Source organism: Malaclemys terrapin, chromosome 1 (genome assembly GCF_027887155.1).
Source record: "Malaclemys terrapin pileata isolate rMalTer1 chromosome 1, rMalTer1.hap1, whole genome shotgun sequence".
Classification (NCBI taxonomy): Eukaryota; Metazoa; Chordata; order Testudines; family Emydidae; genus Malaclemys; species Malaclemys terrapin.
Genome location: NC_071505.1, coordinates 167,911,073 through 167,935,467, shown reverse-complemented (window position 1 = coordinate 167,935,467; position 24,395 = coordinate 167,911,073). Strand labels below are relative to the sequence as shown.

Sequence of the window (24,395 nt, the reverse complement as noted above, 5' to 3'; positions counted from 1 at the left end):
TTGTAAATAAATGAATGAAATCAGAGTCCGCAGACAATTTGCAAACAGGGAAAAAGCTTAGATAAATAAATAAATAATCTGTGGCAAATTGTTTGCCCAACACTAACAGTGCGGAAGGCTGAGGCGATACTTATGAGCTGGTTAATCTTCTTGACGATTTTGTACAGCTGACCTACGTGGAGGGTAATAAAACACAGCACAATACAGCAGCTGAGCCCAGGAGCCGAAGAACTAGGGTAGTGGGTGCTGGTTTATTTGTGGAAGTGCTGGAAGGCTGAGTGAGGAAGGTATGTCAGGATAGGAAGAAAACCCATGTTCTTTTGATTGTGGGGTAGGATATCTCTGATTTGTCAGTGGGGGAGGTGCATATCAATTTGGGAAATACATTGTAGGACAGGGGTTCTCAACCTTTTTCTTGCTGAGGCCCCCCCTCAACGTGCGATAAAAACACCAGGGCCCGGCAGGGGAAGGAGGGGAGCAGGGGGCTCCAGGCCTGGGGGGAAACACCCTTGGCCATAGGCATAGTTTTGCTTCTATTTGGGGGCTGGTGGGGCTCGAGCCAACTCTGCACAGCAGGGTCCAGGGAGGGCGTGCCACCTCCATCCCCTGACTCACTCAGGAGGCCACCCAGCCTGTCCGGGCTGTGGGGGGACGCACCCAAAAATATAACTCAAAGAGGGGACTCAGTTCAAAAAGTTTGAAAACCGCTAAAGATGAAGAGAGGGGGTAGCTATGGCCAGTGTGTGGGCACGGGGTAGCTCAAGGTGCAGGGATGGGGTAGCTAGGGGTTGTGTGTGGCCAGGGGGTAGCTCAGGGTACAGGGAGGGGTAGCTAGGGGCTGTGTGCAGGTAGGGGGTAGCTCAGGGTGCAGGGAGTGGGGTAGCTATGGACTGTGTGTAGGCAGGGGGGTAGATCAGGGTGCAGGAAGGGGGTAGCTAGGGGCTGTGTGCAGGCAGGGGGGTAGCTCAAGGTGCAGGCAGGGGGGTAGCTCAGGGTGCATGGAGGGGGTAGCTAGGGATTGTGTGCGGGCAGGGGGTAGCTCAGGGTACAGGGAGGGGGTAACTAGGGGCTGTGTACAGGCAGGGGGGTAGCTCAAGGTGCAGGGAGAGGTAGCTAGGGGCTGTATGCAGGCAGGGGGTAGCTCAGGGTGCAGGCACGGGGGTAGCTCAGGGTGCAGGGAGGGGGTAGATATGGGCTGTGTGCAGGCAGAGGCGTAGCTCAGGGTACAGGGAGAGGTAGCTAGGGGCTGTGTGCGGGCAGGGGGTAGCTCAGGGTGTCTGGACGGGGTAGCTAGGGGCTGTGTGCGGGCAAGGGGTAGCTCAGGGTGCAGGGAGGGGGTAGCTCAGGGTACAGGGAGGGGGTAGCTAGGGGCTGTGTGCGAGCAGGACAGTAGCTCAGGGTACAGTGAGAGGTAGCTAGGTGCTGTGTGTGGGCAGGGGGTAGCTCAGGGTGCAGGGAGGGGGTAGCTACGGGCTGTGTGCAGGCAGGGGGAGCTCAAGGAGCAGGGAGGGGGTAACTAGGAGCTGTGTGCAGGGGGGGTAGCTCAGGGTGCAAGGACGGGGTAGCTCAGGGTGCAGGGAGGGGGTAACTAGGGGCTGTGTGCAGGCAGGAGGCTCCCAGTGAGGCTCCCAACTTCGTGCGGGGGGGCACTGGGGTTCCCAGCTTCAGCCCTCCGCTGCTCCCAGCTTCAGCATTGGGGCTCGGGGGAACCGGGTTTCAGGCGTGGGGCTCTGCGGCCCCCCTGAATGGGCTTGCGGACCCCCCCCCATTGAGAACTGCTGTTATAGAACATGGATACAGAGCTGGGGGGGGGAAGAGAGGGAGGCGAGGAAGTCAAGACGCACTTGTCTCTGCATGCAGATACTGACAATGACAACTCCTCTGACCCTCATCCTGAGAGGGGCAAAATGAAGATAAACTGTGGCTAACATCACTTACCTTTCTTACAGTCCAGTTCTATGACGGAACACTCATTGATGCTGTTTTTATGGTGAATCTGACAGTCAAGCTTTCCAGTCACCTCTTTCGCCAAAATAATCCCCTTGCCATCATCCTCAGTCTCAGTCAGTTCCACAGATTGTCCATTCAGCGTCCAACGAAAGCGGAGACTGGAATGGTTAGCCCTCTCGCAAGGTAATTCTCCTCCCTCATTAATTTGGCCGGAGACATGAGCTGGGATTTGGGTTGGCTCTTGTCACACAAGATGGGAGTTAGGAAAACAGGAGAGAAAACAGAGACAAGTTAACCAGACATGGCAATGAACGTGAACAAAAGTGGGTATTTCCGCCATTTGGACACAGACCACAACTGCATTTGCCATGTGTTAGTTTGCACAGAAATAAAAGATGGGAAAAAACGAGGTTCATCAATGCCTGTAATCCCTCCAATACCTGGCCATCCCTCTGAAATCCCACAATAGCCTGTCGCAACCCTGCAGTCCCACCAATTTCCATTTTCTTCTTCTGCAATCCCACAGTTATCTCTCCCAGTCCTTCAATCCTACCAGAGTCTGCCCACCCCAAGGCAATCCATCCAATAGTGCAGTGGTTCTCAACCCGCAGCCCAATCAGCACACATGCAGCCTAGGTGACATCCTCAGGACCATATAGGGAGTATATATATTGTGCGAATGTGGCCACATAACACATAGAGAGCTGCATATGCAGCCCACAGTGGTAAATAGGTTGAGAACCACTCCTTTTCCTCCTCTTGCAGCCTCACCAATGCCAGTTCCTCCTCCTTCAGTCTCAGCAGTGCCCATCAGCTCCCCAGCAACTGCAAGAGATCATTTGTGGGATACTCCCACCTGATCCTAATGGTCAAATCCTGCACAATGCTCCAAGAGAGGACAGAAACTTCCACGGTCCTGGTCAATATGCAACAGGAGAATATCCTTTCCGCACCCCATATCCGGTGATCAATTCAACCCTGTGCATGCAATCAAACATCACTGTATAGTAGATAGCAACAGAGGGTCCTGTGGCACCTTTGAGACTAACAGAAGTATTGGGAACATAAGCTTTCGTGGGTAAGAACCTCACTTCTTCAGATGCAAGTAATGGAAATCTCCAGAGGCAGGTATAAATCAGTATGGAGATAACGAGGTTAGTTCAATCAGGGAGGGTGAGGTGCTCTGCTAGCAGTGGAGGTGTGAACACCAAGGGAGGAGAAACTGCTTCTGTAGTTGGATAGCCATTCACAGTCTTTGTTTAATCCTGATCTGATGGTGTCAAATTTGCAAATGAACTGGAGCTCAGCAGTTTCTCTTTGGAGTCTGGTCCTGAAGTTTTTTTGCTGTAAGATGGCTACCTTTACATGTGCTATTGTGTGGCCAGGGAGGTTGAAGTGTTACCTGCGTGTTACCTGCCTTTGGAGATTTCCATTACTTGCATCTGAAGAAGTGAGGTTCTTACCCACGAAAGCTTATGCTCCCAATACTTCTGTTAGTCTCAAAGGTGCCACAGGACCCTCTGTTGCTTTTTACAGATTCAGACTAACATGGCTACCCCTCTGATACTGTACAGTAGATGAGTATCTAATGTCATTTACACCCTGAAATACTTCTGATGCCCAAGTTATTGGCTATTATTCGCTTGAATGCCATTAATTTGAGTTTCTCCAGTGGCACCGGAGCAACTCATTCCAGAGTCTGATTGCCCTCTGAGAAGAAAATCTGTCACATGAATGTAATTGAAACTCCTGGTTTGGTTTGGTTAATTTCCAGATGTGCCCACATTTTTTCCATTGCTGATTAATTCAATTAACTATTTACCTGAATGGTCATGAGATATTGATTGGAACTCCTTCCAAAAGAATTGTAATTCCATCATACCAACAGCCCTTGATCTTGGAGACCTCTTATGAAATTACTTATTTGGACATCTCAAAACTTTAATTTCACAGCATCGTAAATATATATAGTACTCTTGAAGGAGAATTGACTCAAGCTAGAGCTGGGCAAACAATAGGCAGTAATTTATTCCTCACCTCTTCTTCTGTTCACATATTGCCTGCAAACTGATGATCATTCTCTTGAATGTTCCAGATTCTGCACTCAAAATTATTTGTAGCATAAACTCTGAATAATTTCTGGCCTGTAGCTTGCAGTTTGTTGAGAGTAATTGAAATTTGAGCTGTGTTGGTTATGTTAATCGGACCTTTCTCAAATCTCCCTCATTCTGATAGATGTCATTCATCTTAATTTACCTACATTTCACCCAAATTTGGAGTCTCTTTGGTTTTCTTGTTGAAATTTTTTTATTTTGGAAATAAAGAATCATGAAACCGAGGTTATCAAAAGAGTTCTTTACACTAAATAAATGAATTCCAGATCATTTTAAGTTTCCCGAGAGAATACATTTGTGTCTCCATCAGTTTGGCCCATGACAATAGATTATTTTCTATAGTTGAGCCATGGCAGGTAGTGAAGTATGGACTAGACATACAAGTCACATGGTATATTTCTGTTCCCTGACTATGTAAATAACTCACACATAGGTGTCTGGTGTGAATATTCATGTTCACAAGCTCAAAATTCACTTTCCTTGAATACTATCCAATATTCACCTAAAAGACATTGCACCTATGAGCATTCCTGCTAGTAAATTCTTTCACTAGATGTGTGGCAAGTGAACACATAAGGGTTGTAAACACACGAAAGCAAATGGATTTAAATATAGGAAAAAGTAGGCCAGAACATTTTCTGAACAATTTGCCCAATTCTCATCTAAGCCCTTTGGGCCAAGGAGCCCTGTCTTTGGCCAGCTCTCAGCTGGAGTTCTGCTTGTCTGCACTTGGCTGGCATTAAGTTTCATTTGTCTTCACTGAGATCAGGCCACTTTGACATTTTCATTATAATCCCATAAACTCCATTTCCTCTTAAAAAACCTGGGACGTTGTAAAGTAAATGCAGCGTAGAACAGGACCTGAGAGAATGTGATGCAAGGTACCAGCCTATCTGAATCCTGGAGGGGACAGTGCAAGGTGCCAGAATGACAGTCCTGGAGACTGAAGTCCTCAGTTTATCTATGGCACTGGTATAAAGTGGGCAATGGCAGTGCAAGCCTCCCCACACTACCCCACTGATGGGCTGGAGTCACCTATAGGCTAAGTGAGCTTGCACCAGCTGGGAGATTCCCTGTGTGAGGAGAAGCACCACTGATGTAAAGCTGTCAGAAGTGGCTTTGCCGCTTCCCACACCAGCTCTGCTATCTCCTATGTCAGAGCTGTGCCAACCAGTGAACAAAGGGAGCGGGAAGGTTGGGACAGAGGGCATGGTGGAGCAAAGGGCCACTATGACCAACTTCTATATATAATGGTATAATACCCCTGAGGGACCTGATGTCATCAGCATAAGTTAAACCTGCACACTGGGGGTCAACAGTTGAGAATCAGGGAGTGGCAACAGCATCCTTGTCAGACCCTTTCTCCATTGCACTGAGCAGCTGAGAAACAAGCCCAGGTGTATCTCAAACCTGACCCAGAGAGACCAGCTCTTGGGGGTGAGAAGAGAGTTCAGTCATCGTCATCCAGCCAGTCCTTAGCCTACCAGGCGAGATTGCCAGCAAGGGGTCAATTAGTGCCAACAGTGGCGATGGTTTTGTGACAGCTGCCACCTGTTCCACTATGGAAATGGACTAAAATCCACAACTCCGTGCCTAAAATCTGCTCTCCAGAAACACACAACCCACACTACTGTCTCTGAAGTCAGGGGATGAAGGCATCTTCTCCCAGCACCTTTATGCTCTCAGTGGGCTCAAAGGATATGGGAAGTTGGCAAAGTGGATGCAAAAAATATCCTTTTGTTTGCATGCAACACTATGGCATTCTGCAGAGCTGAAGACCTACAAACTGTGTCTGCTAATCCAGAGACTCCTACAGCTACTGAGAGCCAAACTGACATCTTGGAAAGAACTGATCCTTCATTTAAGCTCTCAGATTCAAGAATGATTGATTCCAAACAAGGGTCATTTACCAGACACTTTCAGTAAGAAAGATTTTTTGCTTGTGTTTGTAAGAGCAAATTCATACTTTCCTTCATTCTTCCTTGACACATTCTTCAGTTGCAGAGATCTGCTCTGCAAACACATAATCTTGTTACAATAAGTGTCACATTCTGTAGACAAAGTATCATAAGGCGTGGGCTTCACACATGGGTCATCTCCCCAGGTTACCCTAGCGAGATTTTTTAGGCTTTGAATTCCCAAAGGAAAGTTGACTGAGCCACCAATGATTCCATTGACAGTGTTTGCTTCCTCATTAATGTGGCCCGCAGCAACAATAATAAAACACAGTCACTGATTTTATTGCGTGTCCATCCATTGGTTCTGATCTGGCTGACTCACAAAAGGCAAAACTCCAGATAAGACATAAAAATGGTAAATTGGATCACAGTGGGAAGGTGGGAGAGGGGAAGAGAGGGGGTTAAACCTGAAGTGAAGGCTAACTCTGCTATCCTGCAAAGATCAAGGCAAGGGGCACACCATAAAGCCAGAACTACAAAGACAAAGACATGAGCATACCCTCTTCTTTTCCTCTTAAGTTCCTACCTCCAACAGCTCCCCCTCTCAGAGCTTAGAGGCTGAGACAGTATATAGAGTCCAACACTCAGAAGGCTAACTGGGACCAGCTCATGAATTAAATGAGCCATAGTACATATGGCAGTAAAAATAACTTACACCAATATAGCACCATTCATCTGAGGATTTCAAAGGCTTTTGCAAACATGAATCAATTAAGACTCACATTGTCCCTTTGCATAGGTCACTACCACTGTCAATGGAGGACATAGTGGCTATTGCTAAATGACTTGCCCAAGGTCATACGGAGAGTTGGGTCTAGAACCTCAGAGTCCCACATTCCCACCTCCTGCTTTAACCAGCATGCCACATACAAAGCCTCCGAGGCAATCATATTCAGCTGCGTTCAAGGCTGCAGTACATCAAGGCAATAATGCATTGTTAGTTATTACTAGTTTATAAAAAAATCTGTCTTACTTTGGTCTGATGGCCCCTTTTCGTGCTTTAGCGGTTACAACACTTGATACTTCCCAACGCCCGGTGGTGACCTTACAAAGGTATCCGAGCAAAATGAAGGTTTCCGCTCACCTGGGCGAATCTGTGCTAGTTTCATAAAGAAAACCCCACACTTACCATTAATCATGATTATTATCACCAGCACGCACTGCAGGGTAAAAGGAGATTTGAAATCCATTTTAAGGAGCTTTTTGCATCGTCTGTTAAGAACAGGATCTGGCTACACGGCTAAACGAATCTGCTGCTCAGGAAATGATGTCAGAAGCAGGAACAAAAAAAAAATCAACACACCCATACTGAATAATGTATCAGAATAGATCTTCAAGGTTCCAGGTGGCTGAACTCATGCTGCAGTGACATGAGCCATGATCTGCTTGCCAGGCCCCGCATCCAGGAGCTGGGTGTGTGTCAGAATGGGATTCAGAAAGGGAGGAGAAAGGACTCTCCCAGCCATCTGATCAGATTTAGGAAGAAGCCAGTGTAAAGCCTCTCATGAGCAAAGGAGGAAACACCTGTTTCCCTCACTCCCTTGTTCTTTTTCAGTCTTTGGTTGATTGGCTTAAAGTGCAGCTCAGAAAAGAATGCCTATGGTCAAAGAAAGCAATCTGTACAACCACACCCTGTTTTTCAGAGGTATTGAGCACCAACAACTGCCACTGCAATCAGTGGGAGATGCGGGAGAGGCCATCTTTGAAGATCAGGCCAGCACTGTGAGCTTGAACTTCATGGTGTTCTCTCAGGGACAGACTCTTTTGTCAGCGCCACGGGAGAAATATAGCATGCCTGAATGGGCCATGCACAACCCCCAGTGGAGACTGATGGCTACAGGAAACTGAGGTGGGTTGATAAGGAAACCGACCAGGCTGGTGCTTGGTCATGCAGTGTTTGATTTGACATGACTGGCAGAGAGGAGACCGAGAGAGAATCAGTGTGTAATAACGTCTGGAGTCCAATGTTGTCTCACGTAAGAGTCTGTCCGGATTCTGTAGTATGCAGGCTGGAATTTTAGGAACATGCTGCATTACCTAAACAGTGGTAATATAAACCAGCTGTCTACATGCCACAGCAAAGGGTTTAGACCTGCTCCCCTGGTCCCAGCCCTCATCCAGGTGTCAGTGGGCCAGATCCTCAGCTGATGTCATTGCTAGAAATAGAGCTACACTTATTTACCCCATTTGAAAATACAGCCCACTAGTAACATTTAAGATCAGCCTAATCTCACCCACTTGGGGGGAGGGAGGATCTCTTGGCAAAGTATCGAAACTCAAATTTTTAAGGTACACTTGGGTCACAGTGAGATTAGGACATGACTTCAGAGTACAACTGGAATGCAGCACTCCTCAACGTTGCTTAACTTCATACAAAGCACACACGTCTCATCTGGCTTGGTCAGGGTAATCTGAAGGCAGTTGTGAGGGGTGGATTTGTGGATATTTTGTGTGTGTTTCGGTGAGACATTTAAAATCACACCCATTATTGTTTAAACTCTTACCATATTCGACTATCCCAGCTTGACTGCTCAGCATCCTGGCCTCTTGTTTTGTTTCCCTCTTAGCAATGTCAGTTAAAGTCAGTTCTCAGTTATCTGTATCCAAAATCTGCAAAATGGCTCAAGGCCACAGCAGCTTCATCCTGTCACTATCATAGGCGCATAGAACAGACCCGAACTGATCTATGACATGACAGAAATAGCCCTCTCTGAGAAGAGCAGTGATGTGCGTCTTCAGACACCCGCAGTGATGGGGAGAGGGGAGAAAGGCATTTACAGTAAGCACTACCCTTTCATTTCCTGCTGTGCTGCTAAAATTAATTGACGAAAATGTCATTTGCAGACTTAGGGTTACATATCATCCTCAGATGCTCACTTTCCGTCCCCAGGGTATATTTTTGCCCTTACGTTTTGGGGCTGCCTGCCTGGTTGCTGTCTTTTTTGCTATTCTAGAGGCAAGAGAGAGGGAGGGTGGAGGGGGATTAAGAATGGAATACTGAAAAGATCAGAATGCTAGAAAAAAACTCCCAGGCAAAAATCTTCTAATGCTGGGGAGTCAGGAAAAGGATCATGCAGATTTAGGGCGTCATTATCCTCTCAGTCACATCAGGGCAACCCTACTGAGATCATGTAGAGATTTACAGAGAAAAAGATGGCCTTCTGATTGCAGCTAAACTGTTAGAAAAGTGACTCTGTGACTGTGACATTGCAGTATCCTGTCTTCAGTCTGTCTTGATGATTCCAGATCACATGAGTTCCATTTCTGAATCCAAATGGTGATATTTCTAACTGCCCCATTCATCACCCAGCATGGGGCTCTTTCTGCCTCTTGCTGCAGCTAGAACGGAGATAATGATCCTGTTGACTGTACACAGGGCAGGACAGGCTGCAGCTTGATGTGTTGTATAAACCATCTCCAACCCCCTCAACTCCCAGTCGTCCCCGTCCCCCCCCCAAACAACTTCCTTTTGAATTAAATGGCTTGATTTTGTTTCCAAAGACCTACACATTATCATACTTTAAATATTTCAGAAGGTGGTGAACACACTACCAAAAGATTCTTCTCAATACAATGATCATAATGAGCAATTATCTCAGCCTTTGCATCTTCAGACATTAACTAACAAATCCTCTGAAGTTAGAACCTCTCAGAGAAGGCACTTCCCCTTTTTGTGTACAGGCACTGAAGGCTTTATATAGGTATTAAAAAAAAACCCTATTGAGGTTTCACATCATTAACAGAAACCACACCTAGATGTAAAAATGAAAAATATATACATTTTGAAGGTGAACTGAAACAGTTACCTGCCAAGACCTAAGTTCAACGTTCCATTTTCTCCTTCCAGAGCTGGGAGCATCACTAACCACTATAGCAGAGAAAGGAGCTTGGTTCCTTTCATTACATTAGGAGTGGGTGGGGAAAGGGAAAGATAGAGGCCTAAATTCTGATCTAAGCAGGTTCGAAAAGGAGGAAATAAGGCTCAGATATTTTGATATATAAATGTACTTATTTGAGAATGCTAACTCTGCACATCTATTCTCTTTAATGAGTCGGGATCTGATTTTGATTATTATTATTAATGTATTTCAGATCACCATTAATTGGGGATATATTTTTAGAGCACCAGTCCTCTGGAACTCACTCCTATTAAAGTTAATCATGAAACCAGAGGGCAGGAAAAGTGGGTGGGTCTGCCAGAGAAGCAGATCTCTCTGCATGGGGACAGCACAACCAATTCCTAGCTGGAACAGAAGAGATTGCATCAAGGGAAGCTGAGTGTGGGGATAGTGAATCAAAAGGAGAGGCTGCCTTTGGAGATAGTACAGACAGACATGGGACTGCAGGCCTCTACCACCTCCCTGCTAGATGGGGATATTATACCCTTCGAGCGATGGGAATCAGGAGCAGTCATCTCAAGAGCTCTTCATTAGCAACTGGCTGTATTAAGAAAGTAGTTATCAATGGTTCACTGTCAAACTGGGAAGACATACTGAATGGAGTGCTGCAGGGTCGGTCTTGGGTCTGACACCATTCAATAATTTTGTTAACAACTTGGATGACAGGAGAATATACTTATAAAACTTGCAGATGACACCAGGCTGGGAGGGGTTGCATGCACTTTGGAGGACAAGATTAGAACTGAAAATGATAAATTGGAGAATTGGTCTGAAATCAACAAGATGAAATTCTATCAGGATGTGCAAAGTACCACACTTAGGGGGAAAAAATGAAGTGCACAAATACAAAATGGAGAATAGCGGGCTAGGCGGTAGTATTGCAGAAAAGGATGTGGGATTATAGTGGATCGCAAACTGAATATATGAAGCTGCTTTGAAAAAGACAAATGTCATTCTGGGGTGTGTTAACAGGAGCGTTGTAAATAAGACATAGTATGCAATTGTTCCACTCCGCTTGGCACTGGTGCTGGAGTACAGTGCCAATTTTGGGCTCCACACTTGAAGAAAGATGTATATAAATTGGAGAGAGTGAGGGGTTAGCACCACCATGTTGCACAAAGGACACTTGACAGACATTGGTGTGGGGGAGAGGTGTGTGTGGTTATGTCATTCAGTCATTCAACTTTTTGAAAAATTACCACAGACCTCAAAATATTTACCACGGACACTTGTGTCCATGCACAGACACATTACTGACCCCTGGAGAGAGTCCAGAGGTGAGCAACAACAACAACAACACAAAGAGGTTAAAAAACTGTGCATGTTTAGTCTTGAGAAGAGACGCCTGAGTGGAAACAAGATAAGTCTTCAAATATGTAAAAGGTTGTTATAAAGAGGATAGTGAGCAATTGTTTTCCATATCTACCAAGGATAGGACAAGAGGTAATTGGCTTAGTTTGCAGTAAGGGAGATTTAGGTTAGATATTAGGAACAACTAACTATGAGGATAGTTAAGCACTGGACCAGGTTAGCTGCGGAGGGTGTGGAATCTCTGTTACTGGACATTTTAAAGAATAGGTTAGACAAACACCTATCAGGATGGTCTAAGGGCTTATCTAAACTGCTCCACAGTTCAGACAATGGGGGTGTGAATAGCAAAGTGCTGTGCTGTAACCCCTCTGTGTGGATGCTGTCAGTGCAAACTTAAAGGTAGGACTACTTCAGTGCGAACAAGGGACCTTTAAGTTTGCACTCACATCGTCAACACAGGGAAGACTGAGGGGAAAAACAACTGAGGAGAGTTGGCAGTTTTTCAAAGGGACACTATTAAGGGCCCAAAAGCAAGCTATTCCGCTGGTTAGGAAAGATAGAAAATGTGGCAAAAGACCACCTTGGCTTAACCACGAGATCTTGCACGATCTAAAAAATAAAAAGGAGTCATATAAAAAATGGAAACTAGGACAGATTACAAAGGATGAATATAGGCAAACAACACAGGAATGCAGGGGCAAGATTAGAAAGGCAAAGGCACAAAATGAGCTCAAACTAGCTACGGGAATAAAAGGAAACAAGAAGACTTTTTATCAATACATTAGAAGCAAGAGGAAGACCAAAGACAGGGTAGGCCCACTGCTTAGTGAAGAGGGAGAAACAGTAACAGGAAACTTGGAAATGGCAGAGATGCTTAATGACTTCTTTGTTTCGGTCTTCACCGAGAAGTCTGAAGCAATGCCTAACATAGTGAATGCTAATGGGAAGGGGGTAGGTTTAGCGGATAAAATAAAAAAAGAACAAGTTAAACATCACTTAGAAAAGTTAGATGCCTGCAAGTCACCCGGGCCTGATGAAATGCATCCTAGAATACTCAAGGAGCTAATAGAGGAGGTATCTGAGCCTCTAGCTATTATCTTTGGAAAGTCATGGGAGACGGGAGAGATTCCAGAAGACTGGAAAAGGGCAAATATAGTGCCCATCTATAAAAAGGGAAATAAAAACAACCCAGGTAACTACAGACCAGTTAGTTTAACTTCTGTGCCAGGGAAGATAATGGAGCAAGTAATTAAGGAAATCATCTGCCAACACTTGGAAGGTGGTAAGGTGATAGGGAATAGCCAGCATGGATTTGTGAAGAACAAATCATGTCAAACCAATCTGATAGCTTTCTTTGATAGGATAACGAGCCTTGTGGATAAGGGTGAAGCGGTGGATGTGGTATACCTAGACTTTAGTAAGGCATTTGATACGGTCTCGCATGATATTCTTATCGATAAACTAGGCAAATACAAATTAGATGGGGCTACTATAAGGTGGGTGCATAACTGGCTGGATAATCGTACTCAGAGAGTTGTTATTAATGGTCCCCAATCCTGCTGGAAAGGCGTAACGAGTGGGGTACCGCAGGGGTCTGTTTTGGGACCGGCTCTGTTCAATATCTTCATCAACGACTTAGATATTGGCATAGAAAGTACGCTTATTAAGTTTGCGGATGATACCAAACTGGGAGGGATTGCAACTACTTTGGAGGACAGGGTCATAATTCAAAATGATCTGGACAAATTGGAGAAATGGGCTGAGTTAAACAGGATGAAGTTTAACAAAGACAAATGCAAAGTGCTCCACTTAGGAAGGAAAAATCAATTTCACACATACAGAATGGGAAAAGACTGTCTAGGAAGGAGTACGGCAGAAAGGGATCTAGGGGTTATAGTGGACCACAAGCTAAATATGAGTCAACAGTGTGATGCTGTTGCAAAAAAAGCAAACATGATTCTGGGATGCATTAACAGGTGTGTTGTGAGCAAGACACGAGAAGTCATTCTTCCGCTCTACTCTGCTCTGGTTAGGCCTCAGCTGGAGTATTGTGTCCAGTTCTGGGTGCCGCATTTTAAAAAAGATGTGGAGAAACTGGAAAGGGTCCAAAGAAGAGCAACAAAAATGATTAAAGGTCTTGAGAACATGACCTATGAAGGAAGGCTGAAAGAATTGGGTTTGTTTAGTTTGGAAAAGAGAAGACTGAGAGGGGACATGATAGCAGTTTTCAGGTATATAAAAGGGTGTCATAAGGAGGAGGGAGAGAACTTGTTCACCTTAGCCTCTAAGGATAGAACCAGAAACAATGGGTTTAAACTGCAGCAAGGGAGGTCTAGATTGGACATTAGGAAAAAGTTCCTAACTGTCAGGGTGGTTAAACACTGGAACAAATTGCCTAGGGAGGTTGTGGAATCTCCGTCTCTGGAGATATTTAAGAGTAGGTTAGATAAATGTCTATTAGGGATGGTCTAGGCAGTATTTGGTCCTGCCATGCGGGCAGGGGACTGGACTCGATGACCTCTCGAGGTCCCTTCCAATCCTAGAATCTATGAAGTTACAGCGTGGCACTTCGGTGCACACTGTTATTCACACCCCTGTTGCCTGAACTGCGGGGCAATATAGACATGCCCTAGGTATACTTAGTCCTGCCTCAGGACTAGACAAGATGACTGGGCTGGGCTAGATGACCTCTTGAGGTCCCTTCCAGCCCTACGTCACTATGATTCTATTTTATGGAGTTCTTTGCATCCTGGCAGGGAAACTGTAAGTGTTCCTTCTCCTTCCCCCAAGCTTCTGCTCTACATTTGTTCCTGCTGTGGTCAATGCAGCCAGTTCCAGGGTAGTGTCAGACTCCTTCTCTCCAGGTGCAGGCGGTGAAAGAAAGAATATAGTGAGAGACTGAAGGGGGGAGAAGGCATATTCAGGATTCCAACAGAGAGCAACCAACTGTAGGGTGAAGTGGGGGTGGGGGAAGCGAATGAATTCTTGTTTTTTATTTTATTCTTAAAATAATGAGGTAAAGGCACCTACTCAGGTTCTGAACACTTCCTGGAGGTAGGGAATCATGAACCATATACACTTTTCTGGGTTATAACCACAGAGCTGCATGCGGAGAAGGCAATAAAATGCCCGCTATGCATTTTGGCCCTTTTGCTGTGCAATTTGGAGATCTTGGCTACACTTTGTGGTGTCTAGAAAGTTGAGAGGTGTGATCGGGGCCTTGCCAGAGGCAGGAACCTGAACATGCTCCCTTGGATAAAATGCAGATAAAATGCAGACATATAGAAATCCAGACACAACGCCCTTCAGATACAATATAGAGGGTTGTTATTATTTATATTACTGTAGCATGTAGGAGCCCCAGTCATGGACAAGCACTCCCATTGTGCTAGGCGCTGTACAAACACAAAACGAAAAGACAGTCCCAGCCCCAAACAGCTTACGGATAGAACAGAAACTATAGTCACGTGCACACACTCTGAGATACAGATAGACAGGAACCTAGAAATGCACGGGATCACAAACAGGTGGTGCTCAAGACCCCTCACTGTTTCAGATTGAAGCCCACTGAATAGTTACAGAGCCCTTCCATTTTATAAAGCCATATATGGGGAGTTTCCCAATGCACCTCTAACTCAGATGCTGATAAGACTGATCAGTGCCCAGTAGGAAACTGCCTTTATGCCCAGGGGATGATTTGTTCTTTTTTTTCTCTCTCTCTCTCATTTTGTAAAACATCTGTGAGTGATTTCCCCATGCTGACCCCAAAAGATGAAAGATCTGCATGGCTGGCTCCATGAACACCTGCCTGCCTGCTATGCCCAGCTACACGTGTTACACCACCATTGCTGATGAGACATGTGATAGAGGGTTTACTTGGGGTGGACTGAGACGGGGTAGAGAGAAACACAGACATGGAGGAGGCATAACAACAGTTCTGTGGTTGGGCCGGATGGACAGTGGAGCATTTCCCCAGCGCAGGGATGGTCTGAGGAAGAGGTAAAGCTGCCTCCTGAACCAGCAGCCCCACCACTCCAGGTTTGGAAGGGGGCACCTCAGGGGCATGGTGTGGGCGGAATGAGGGGCCAGACAAAGCAAACCAACGCCCAATCCTCCACTGGCAATAAGGTTCCTGAGCACATCTAACTTTTGGAGTTGCCATGTCACAGTGTATCAGGGAGCCATTACCAGTGTATTGCCAAACCCAACCAATTAAAAATCATGCATCAGCCCCCAAATCATGATATTTGCAAAATAATAATTTTTGGAGGGGGGGTGTCGGATGGATTGTTTGTTTTTGGTTGGGTTTTGCGCCTTTATGGTTCATGTTTTAAAGATTTTCTCCACAATCAGAAGCACCAGAAATTTCTTTTTCTTTTATACAAAAAGTGAGATTCTCTTATATCCACCTGGCTCTGACAACGGGGACTTTAAGAGAAAACATCAAATGCCACAGAACTTGGGATGGGATCATGATGAAAGATGGCAACTCCATGAACTGGCACTTTACAATTCCTCTCCTTCCATGTCATCTGAGTGAGGAATCAAGGCCTTTTCAATTCCAATATATATTTCTAGAACTCTTACATGACTTGGTTTGCAAATCATAGAATCAAAGATATGTAGGGTTGGAAGGGATCTCAAGAAGTCATCTATTCCAGCCCCCTGGCTGAGGCAGGACCAAGTATACCTAGACCAGGTGTTTGTTTAACCCAGGGATCGGCAACCTTTGGCACGCAGCCCGCCAGGGTAAGCCCCCTGGCAGGTCCTGGCCACGGATCACCATTCCAGGCCAATGGGGGCTGTAGGAAGCAGCGTGGGCCGAGGGATGTGCTGGCCGCGGCTTCCCACAGCCTCCATTGGACTGGAGTGGCAAACTGCGGCCAGTGGGAGCCACGATTGGCCGAACCGGCGGACGCGGCAGTTAAGCAAACCGGCCCGGCATACCAGGGGGCTTTCCCTGGCGGGCCATGTGCCGAAGGTTGCCGATCCTTGGTTTAACCTGTTCTTAAAAACCTCCATGATGGGGATTCCACAACCCCTTTTGGAAGCCTATTGCAGTGCTTAACTATCCTTATAGTTAGAAAGTTTTTCCTAATATTTAACCTAAATTTCCTTTGCTGCAGATTAAGCCCATTAATTCTTGTCCTCCCTTCAGTGGACATGAAGAACAATTGATCACCATCCACTTTACAACAGCCCTTATCATATCTGAAGACAGTCCTCACTCTGAAGGTCCCCCCTCAGTCTTCGTTTCTTAAGACTAAATATGCCCATTTCTGTCACCTTTCCTCATAAGTTAAATTTTCTAAGCCTATTATCATTTTTGTTGCTCTCCTCTGGACTCTTTGCTATTAGTCCACATCTTTATTAAAGTATAGTGCCCCAAATGGACACAATACTCCAGCTCAGGCCTCAACAGTGTCAAGTAGTGCAGGTCAATTACCTCCAGTGTCTTATAAATGACAGATCTGTTAATACACCTCAGAATGATATTTGCTTTTTTGCAACAGCATCACATTGTTGTCTCAGATTCAATTTGTGACCCACTGTAATCCTTTTCAGCAACATTACCGCCTAGCCACTTATTTCCTATTTTGTAGTTGTGCATTTGATTTTTCCTTCCTATGTATAGTACTTTGCACTTATCTTCATCGCATTTTATCTTATTGAATTCAGACCAATTCTCCAATTTGTTAAGGTCACTTTGAATTCCTACTCTCCAAAGTGCTTGCAACCCAGCTTGGTGTCACCCACAATTTTATAAGTATATTCTTCACTTCATATCCACCCAAGGCAAATCCCTGCGGAACCCCACTAGATATGTCCTCCCAGTTTGACAATGAACCATTGATAACTACTCTTTGGGCATGGTTTTTCAAGCAGTTATGCACCCACCTTATAGTAATTTCAGCTAGACCACATACACCTCTACCCCGATATAACATGAATTTGGATATAACGCGGTAAAGCAGCGCTCCAGGGGGGCGGGGCTGCGCACTCTGGCAGATCAAAGCAAGTTTGATATAACGCAGTTTCACCTATAACACGGTAAGATTTTTTGGCTCCCAAGGACACCGTTATATCGGGATAAAGGTATATATTCCTAGTTTACTTATGAGAATATCATGTCATAAGAATGTAAGAACTGCCACACTGGGTTAAGGTTAGACCAATGGTCCATCTATCCTGGTATCCTATCTCTGGCAATGGCCTGAGCTTCAGGGGGAGTGTATAGAACAGGGAAATTCTGGAGCGATCCACCCCTGTACTCCCATCCCAGCTTCTCGCAGTCAGAGTTTTGGGTCACCCTGAGCATGGGGTTATATCCCTGTCCATCTTGGCTAATAGCCTTTGGTGGAGTATGCTCCATGAACTTATCTAATTCTTTTTTGAACCCGGTTATATTTTAGACCATCACAACATCCCATAGCAAGGAGTTGCACAGGTTAATTGTGCTTTGTGTGAAAAAGTATTTCCTCCTGTTTGTATTAAACCTGCTGCCTATTAATTTCAGCAGGTGGTCCCAGGGATTTATACTGTAGGAAAGGGTAAATGACACTTCTCTATTCACTTTTCCCACACCGTTCATGATTTTATAGACCTCTATCATATCCGCCCTTAATCATCTCTTTTCTAAGCTGAAAAGCCCTAATCTTTTTAGTCTCTCCTTGTATGGAAGGTGATCCATACCCTTGATCATCTTTGTTACTTTTCTCTGAACGTTTTACAATTCCACTATATCCTTTTTTAGATGGGGGCAACCAAAACTGGACAGAGTATTCAAGGTGTGGGCGAACCATGGATTTATACAGTGACATTATGATATTTTGTCTTATTTTCTATTCCTTTCTTAATAGTTCCTAACATTCTGTTAGCCTTTTTGACCAAGGCTATGCATTGAGATGAAGTTTTCAGAGAACTTTCCATGCTAACACTCTAGAAAGAGCTCTTGGAGTTAACAGCTAATCTAGAACCCATCATTATGTATGTGAAGTTGGGATTATTTTCTCCGGTGTGCGTTACTTTGCACTTATCAATGTTGAATTTCATCTGCCATTTTCTTGCCCAGTCACCCAGTTTTGTGAGATCCCCCTGTAATTCTTTGCAGTCAGCTTTGGACTTAACTATCTTGAATAACTTTGTATAATCTGGAAATTCTGCTGTTTAACTGTTCACCCCCTTTTCCAGGTCATTAATGAATATGTTGAACAGCACAGCTGCCAGTATAGAAACCTGGGGGACCCCACTGTTTACCTCTCTCCATTGTGAAAACTGACCATTTATTCCTACTCTTTGTTTCCTATTTTTTAACCAGATACTGATTCAGGAAAGGACCTTCCCTTTTATCCCATGATTACTTAGTTTCCTTAAGAGCCTTTGGTGAGGGACCTTGTCAAAGGCCTTCTGGAAATCCCATTACACTATATCCACTGGATCACCCTTGTCCACATGCTTGCTGGTACTCTCAAAAAATTCTAATACATTGGTGAGCCATGACTTCCCTTTACAAAAGCCTTGTTGACTCTTTCCCAACAAATTGTGTTCATCTATGTGTCTGATAATTCTGTTTTTTACTATAGTTTCTACTAATCTGCCCAGTACTGTAATTGCCAGGATCACCTCTGGAACCCTTTTTAAAAATCAGCATTACAATCGCTATCTTCCAGTCATCTGGTACTGAGGTTTGTTTCAGCAATAGGTTACATACTACAGTTAGTAGTTCTTCAATTTAATATTTGAGTTCCTTCAGAACTCTTGGGTGAATACCATCTAGTCCTGGTGACTTATTACTGTTTAATTTATTAAATTGTTCTAAAGCCTCTTCTATTGACACATCAGTGTGGCACAGTACTTCAAATCTGTCACCCAAAAGAATAGCTCTCGTATAGGTATCTCCCCACATCCTCTGCAGTAAAGACCGATGCAGAAAATTAATTTAGCTTCTCTGCAATGGCTTGTCTTCCCTGAGTGCTCCTTTAACACCTGTGTCATCTAGTGGCCCCATTGCCTCTTTGGCAGGCATCCTGCTTCTGCTGTACTTACAAACATTCTTACTGTTAGTTTTGCATCTTAAGCAAGTTGCTTCTCAGATTCTTTCCTGGCATGCCTTACTGTACTTTTACACTTAACCTGCCAGAGTTTGTGCTCCTTCCTATTATCCTCACTAGGATTTAACTTCCAAATTTTACAGGGAATTTTTTGCCTCTGACTGCCTCCTTTACTCTGCTGTTTAGCCATGGTGGCATTCTCTTGGTCCTCTTATTGCGTCTTCTGATTTGCTGTATACAATTAGTCTGAGCCTCTATTATGGTGTTTTTAAACAGTCCCCATGCCGCTTGCAGGCATTTAACACTTGTGACAGCTCCTTTTAACGTCTGTCTAACAAGTGTTCCCATTTTTGTGTAGTTCTCCTTTTTAAATGTTACCGCAATAGGTTTTTCTGGTCTTAACCCCCCTACAAGGATGTTAAATTTAATTACATTATGCTCACTATTACTGAGTGGTTCAGCTAAAGTTACTTCTCAGACCAGATCCTGTGCTCACTTAGGACTAAATTGAGAATTGCTTCTCTCCTTGTGGGTTCCAGGACTAGCTGCTCCAAAAAGCGGTCTTTTATGGTGTCTAGAAATTTTATCTCTGCATCAGGCCCTGAAGTGACATTTGAAATCATCCATTATTACTGCGCTTTCTGCTTTTGTAGTTTCTCTAACCTCCCTTAGCATTTCACAATCACTGTCACCAGCCTGGTCGGGTGGTCAGTAATATATTCCTACTGCTGTATTCTTATTATTCAAGCATGGAATGTCTATCCATAGAGATTCTATGGTACAGTTTGGTTCATTTAAGATTTTTACTTTATTTGACTTTATGCTTTCTTTCACATATGCCTTTCCCCCACCAGGATGACCTGCTCTGTCATTCCTATACATTTTGTACCCTAGTATTACCATGTCCCATTGACTATCCTCATTCCACCAAGTTCCTGTGATGCATATTATACCTATGTTCTCATTTAATGCCAGGCACTCTAGTCCACCCATCTTACTATTTAGACTTCTAGCATTTGTATATAAACAGTGGTATCTTTTGTGAATATTCAGTTGCTTCCCTTTATGTGTTATTTTTAAGTGGGATTCTTTTACTTGTGAGTGTCTCTCACTGGCTCCTTCCTGTCCTTTGCCAGCTACTTCCTTATCCTCTTTACTAGGTTACAGAGTTCCCCCTTTAATAAATTCATTGCTAAGGGAGGTATCTGCCTGAACTGTGCAATCCTCTGCCCCAATTTAAAAAATCCTCTATAACCTTTTTGATTTTACGTACTAGCAGTCCAGTTTCATTTTGTTTTAGATGGAGCCTAGCCCTCCTGTACAGACCACTCCTTCCACTAAAGGTTCCCGAGTCCCTAATAAACCTAAATCCCTCCTCCCTACATTATCATTGATCCAAGCATTGACACCCTGCTGTTCTGCCTGTCTTGCTGACCCTACGTGTGGAACTGGAAGCATTTAATAGAACGCTACCATGGAGCTCCGGGACTTTAATCTCTTATCTAGCAGCCTAAATTTGGCCTTCAGGACCTCTCTCCTACCTTTCCCTATGTCACTGGTACCTACATTGCCATGATCACCAGCTCCTCCTCAGCACTACCTATTAGGCCATCTAGATGTCTCATGACATCTGCTACCTTCACACCTGGCAGGCAATTTACCATGCAGTTCTTCTGGTTGTCTCAAAGGTTACTAACATCAAGATATATCGCATCTACAACTTCCCCCTATCCACCAGGCCAGTAACCCTGTCTAAGAAGGAAATTTGGTTGGTTTGGCATGATTTGTCGGCTATTACTTATTACCCTATTATCTTCTAGATGCTTACAAATGTTTTGTTTAATAAATTGTTCCAGTATCTTTCCAGGTATCAAAGTTAAGCTGACGGGTCTGTAATTCCCTATATCCTTTTTGTTTCCTATTTTAAATATAGGTACTATGTTTGCCCCTTCCAGTCTTCTGGGACCCCACGTGTCCTCCCGAGATTGCTTATTTCAGAGCCTAAATAAGGTTTTAGGAGCCTAATTTTAGGTTCTTATATTTGGAAATCTTGGCCCAAGGGTAGGTGCTATGATTGACGAATAATACAATAATAAAGTGCATCTTAGAACTTTAGATCACTCAATAAACTCTAAACTATCAGAAAATAAAATGAGAAGCATATGATAATAAGTAGAAAAACTATAACTTGCTATTGCAAACTTTGGGGAGTCTGTTCCATCCACACCTACAGAGTGAAACACTGAGATTATACTTTTACACCTACCATGTATGTATAGTTGAAAATTTCTTTGGTAGACAAGGTTTCCAGTTATATTATACACACTCACTGTGTATTGTCCTCCATCATCTTTCCCTGTATTCTTAAGTGCTGAGGTTCCATTAGAAAAGACAGTAAACCTATTCATAGGATATGTCCTGTTATATAACAAAGTATTTCCCTTCTTCCAGATGATCTCAGCAGGGTGTTCGAAGTCAGGATAACCGAGGTGAAATGTAACAACACTACCCAGGGTCCCATTTATAGTTGTCACATCACTGTGCCCTGGAAATATAACACATGTGAAATAATTTTAGTTACAGAGCAGCACAGTATGTTCCTGGGCATGCTAATCAAACAGATAGATGTATTAAAATTAAGAAATGTGCACTAAGTATCCTAATGGCTAGATCAGGAGACTAGAAGGTGGGATTCCTGAGTCCTATTCCAGCTCTGCTACTAACTTGTTATATGGTTCTGGGCAAATCATTTAATTTCTCTCTTCGTCAGTTTCCCCATTTGTAAATGGGCTAATATTGTCAATATCTACCTCTTCATATTTATGAGGCTCAAAGAAGTAATTTTTCTAAATTGTTTGAAATCCCCAGATGAAGGACGACAGTGGTTTTCAACCTGTGTTTTGTGGACCCCTGGGGACCTGCAGACTATATGTAAGATTTCCAAAGGGGTCTGCACTTTCATTTGAAATTTTAGGGGTCCACAAATGAAAAAAAGGTTAAAAACCACTGGTGTAGGATATCACTAACCAATATATCCTCAGACGGAAGGTGGGGAAGTTCCAGCAGCTAATTCTAATCAGGTTACTTTTTGCAAACATGCAAAAAAACCCAAATCCTCTATTGATTCTTGAAGTAGCTACAGTTTCTTACCATCATCTGAACACAATTCAGTCCAGCCCTTTTTTCAGCATGAAAGCAATGCTATCTATTTACTGTAATAAACGGATCATGCATTTTATTATTATTGTATTTCAAGTCAGCATTGTCTTTGACACTCTTAAAAACATATTAAAACCATTTTGTAATGAGGTTGTCTGTCTTTTTCAAAAACAACTTCACTATAAGCCAAAGGTTAGTATAGCCAGAAATACAATGTAATGAAACAAACAGGAAATTTCATTTTACTTCACTATGTATCAGTATGGGCTGATCCTGCACACTTTGAATTCAATGACAAATCTCCTGCTAATTTCAGCTGGAGCAGGATCAGATATTTCCTCTGAGTTTAATAGAAACACATTGCAGTGCTAGTGATTTACTGAGAAATGAAAAAAAAGTCTACAAGTAAATAAGTCTTACCTTGGAGAATAATAAGTGCACACAGCGTAAACTGGAAGGCAAAACTAGATGACATGTCAGGATTGATTTTTGCTCAGATATTATATATACACATAAGTTTATGGACTTTTGATCAGTAACCCTCTACATCCCAATAGCTTTCCAGACTCCTGTCTGATGTCTCTTGAAGATACTGAACATTCAGAAACAATGCTTAGAGTCTCTCTAATCATTTCCTCAATGACTCACAATAAAGCTGTCACATAGGGACGGTGGATCTACTGAAATAGATACCTTGTGGCTTTCATCATTCTATCAGACAGATTCCAAGCCTGTTACATACATGCACGCTAATAAACTTGCATATTGTCCACAGCATTGCAGCTGCTTATACATGTGCATGACACAAGCCATTTCACAGTAGATAATAACATTTTTCATATCCCTAATGTACGAGAACTCACTCGAGTGAAAATTTGGAGACAATGGTCAAAAATGAAAAAGTGCTAATTTGTTTGGTTTTGGAGCCTGTCATAACTATAAAGGGAAGGGTAACAGCCCTCCTGTGTACAATACTATAAAATCCCTCCTGGCCAGAGACTCCAAAATCCTTTTACCTGTAAAGGGTTAAGAAGCTCAGGTAACCTGGTTGACACCTGACCCAAAGGACCAAAAAAAGGACAAGATACTTTCAAATCTTGGTGGGGGGAAGGCTTTTGTTTGTGCTCTTTGTTTTGGTGGTTGTTCGCTCTTGGGACTAAGAGGGACCAGACATCAATCCAGGCTCTCCAAATCTTTCTGAACAAGTCTCTCATATTTCAAACTTGTAAGTAAACAGCTAGGCAAGGCATGTTAGTTTTATTTTTGTTTTCTCAACTTGTAAATGTACCTTTTACTAGGGTGTTTACCTCTGTTTGCTGTAACTTTGAACCTAAGGCTAGAGGGGGGTCCTCTGGGCTCTTTAAGTTTGATTACCCTGTAAAGTTATTTTCCATCCTGATTTTACAGAGATGATTTTTACCTTTTTCTTTAATTAAAAGCTTTCTTTTTAAGAACCTGATTGATTTTCCTTGTTTTTTGATCCACCAGAAGTTGGTGGGAGAAAGGAGGGGGGATGGTTAATTTCTCCTTGTTTTAAGATCCAAGGGGTTTGGATCTGTATTCACCAGGGAATTGGTGAAGAGTCTCTCAAGGCTACCCAGGGAAGGGAATTAGCACATTGGGAGTGGTGGCAGCAGACCAGATCTAAGCTGGTAGTTAAGCTTAGAAGTTTTCATGCAGGCCCCCACATCTGTACCCTAAAGTTCAGAGTGGGGAAGGAACCTTGACATGGTGGCAACAGTGGGATCATTTTAAACCAAAAGCCAGTAAGATTTTTTTTTCTCCTTTCTAGCTGCTTGGAAAGCAGAGCTGAAGGTAGATGCATATCTTATCTCTCCTTGCCTGAAGGCAGAGGTGTTAAGTTTTTTTAACAAGGGTCTTTGTTAAGAGAAGGGTTCAAGCAGTGAGCAAACAGCTGGCAAAAGGAATTTACAAGCTAAATTGTTTTTTTTC

The 24,395-nt window shown here is 43.8% G+C and overlaps 1 long non-coding RNA gene across 1 annotated transcript; it reads right to left on the bottom strand.

Annotated features, from left to right (window-relative positions):
* Nucleotides 1–1,940: 1,940 nt before the first annotated feature.
* LOC128830571 (uncharacterized) lies at nt 1,941–23,001 on the bottom strand. Its single transcript, XR_008443606.1, has 3 exons — nt 22,863–23,001; nt 21,550–21,828; nt 1,941–2,190 (listed from the first exon to the last, which is right to left on the bottom strand). It is a non-coding gene; the product is annotated as an uncharacterized LOC128830571 (long non-coding RNA).
* Between the last annotated feature and the right edge of the window lie 1,394 nt (nt 23,002–24,395).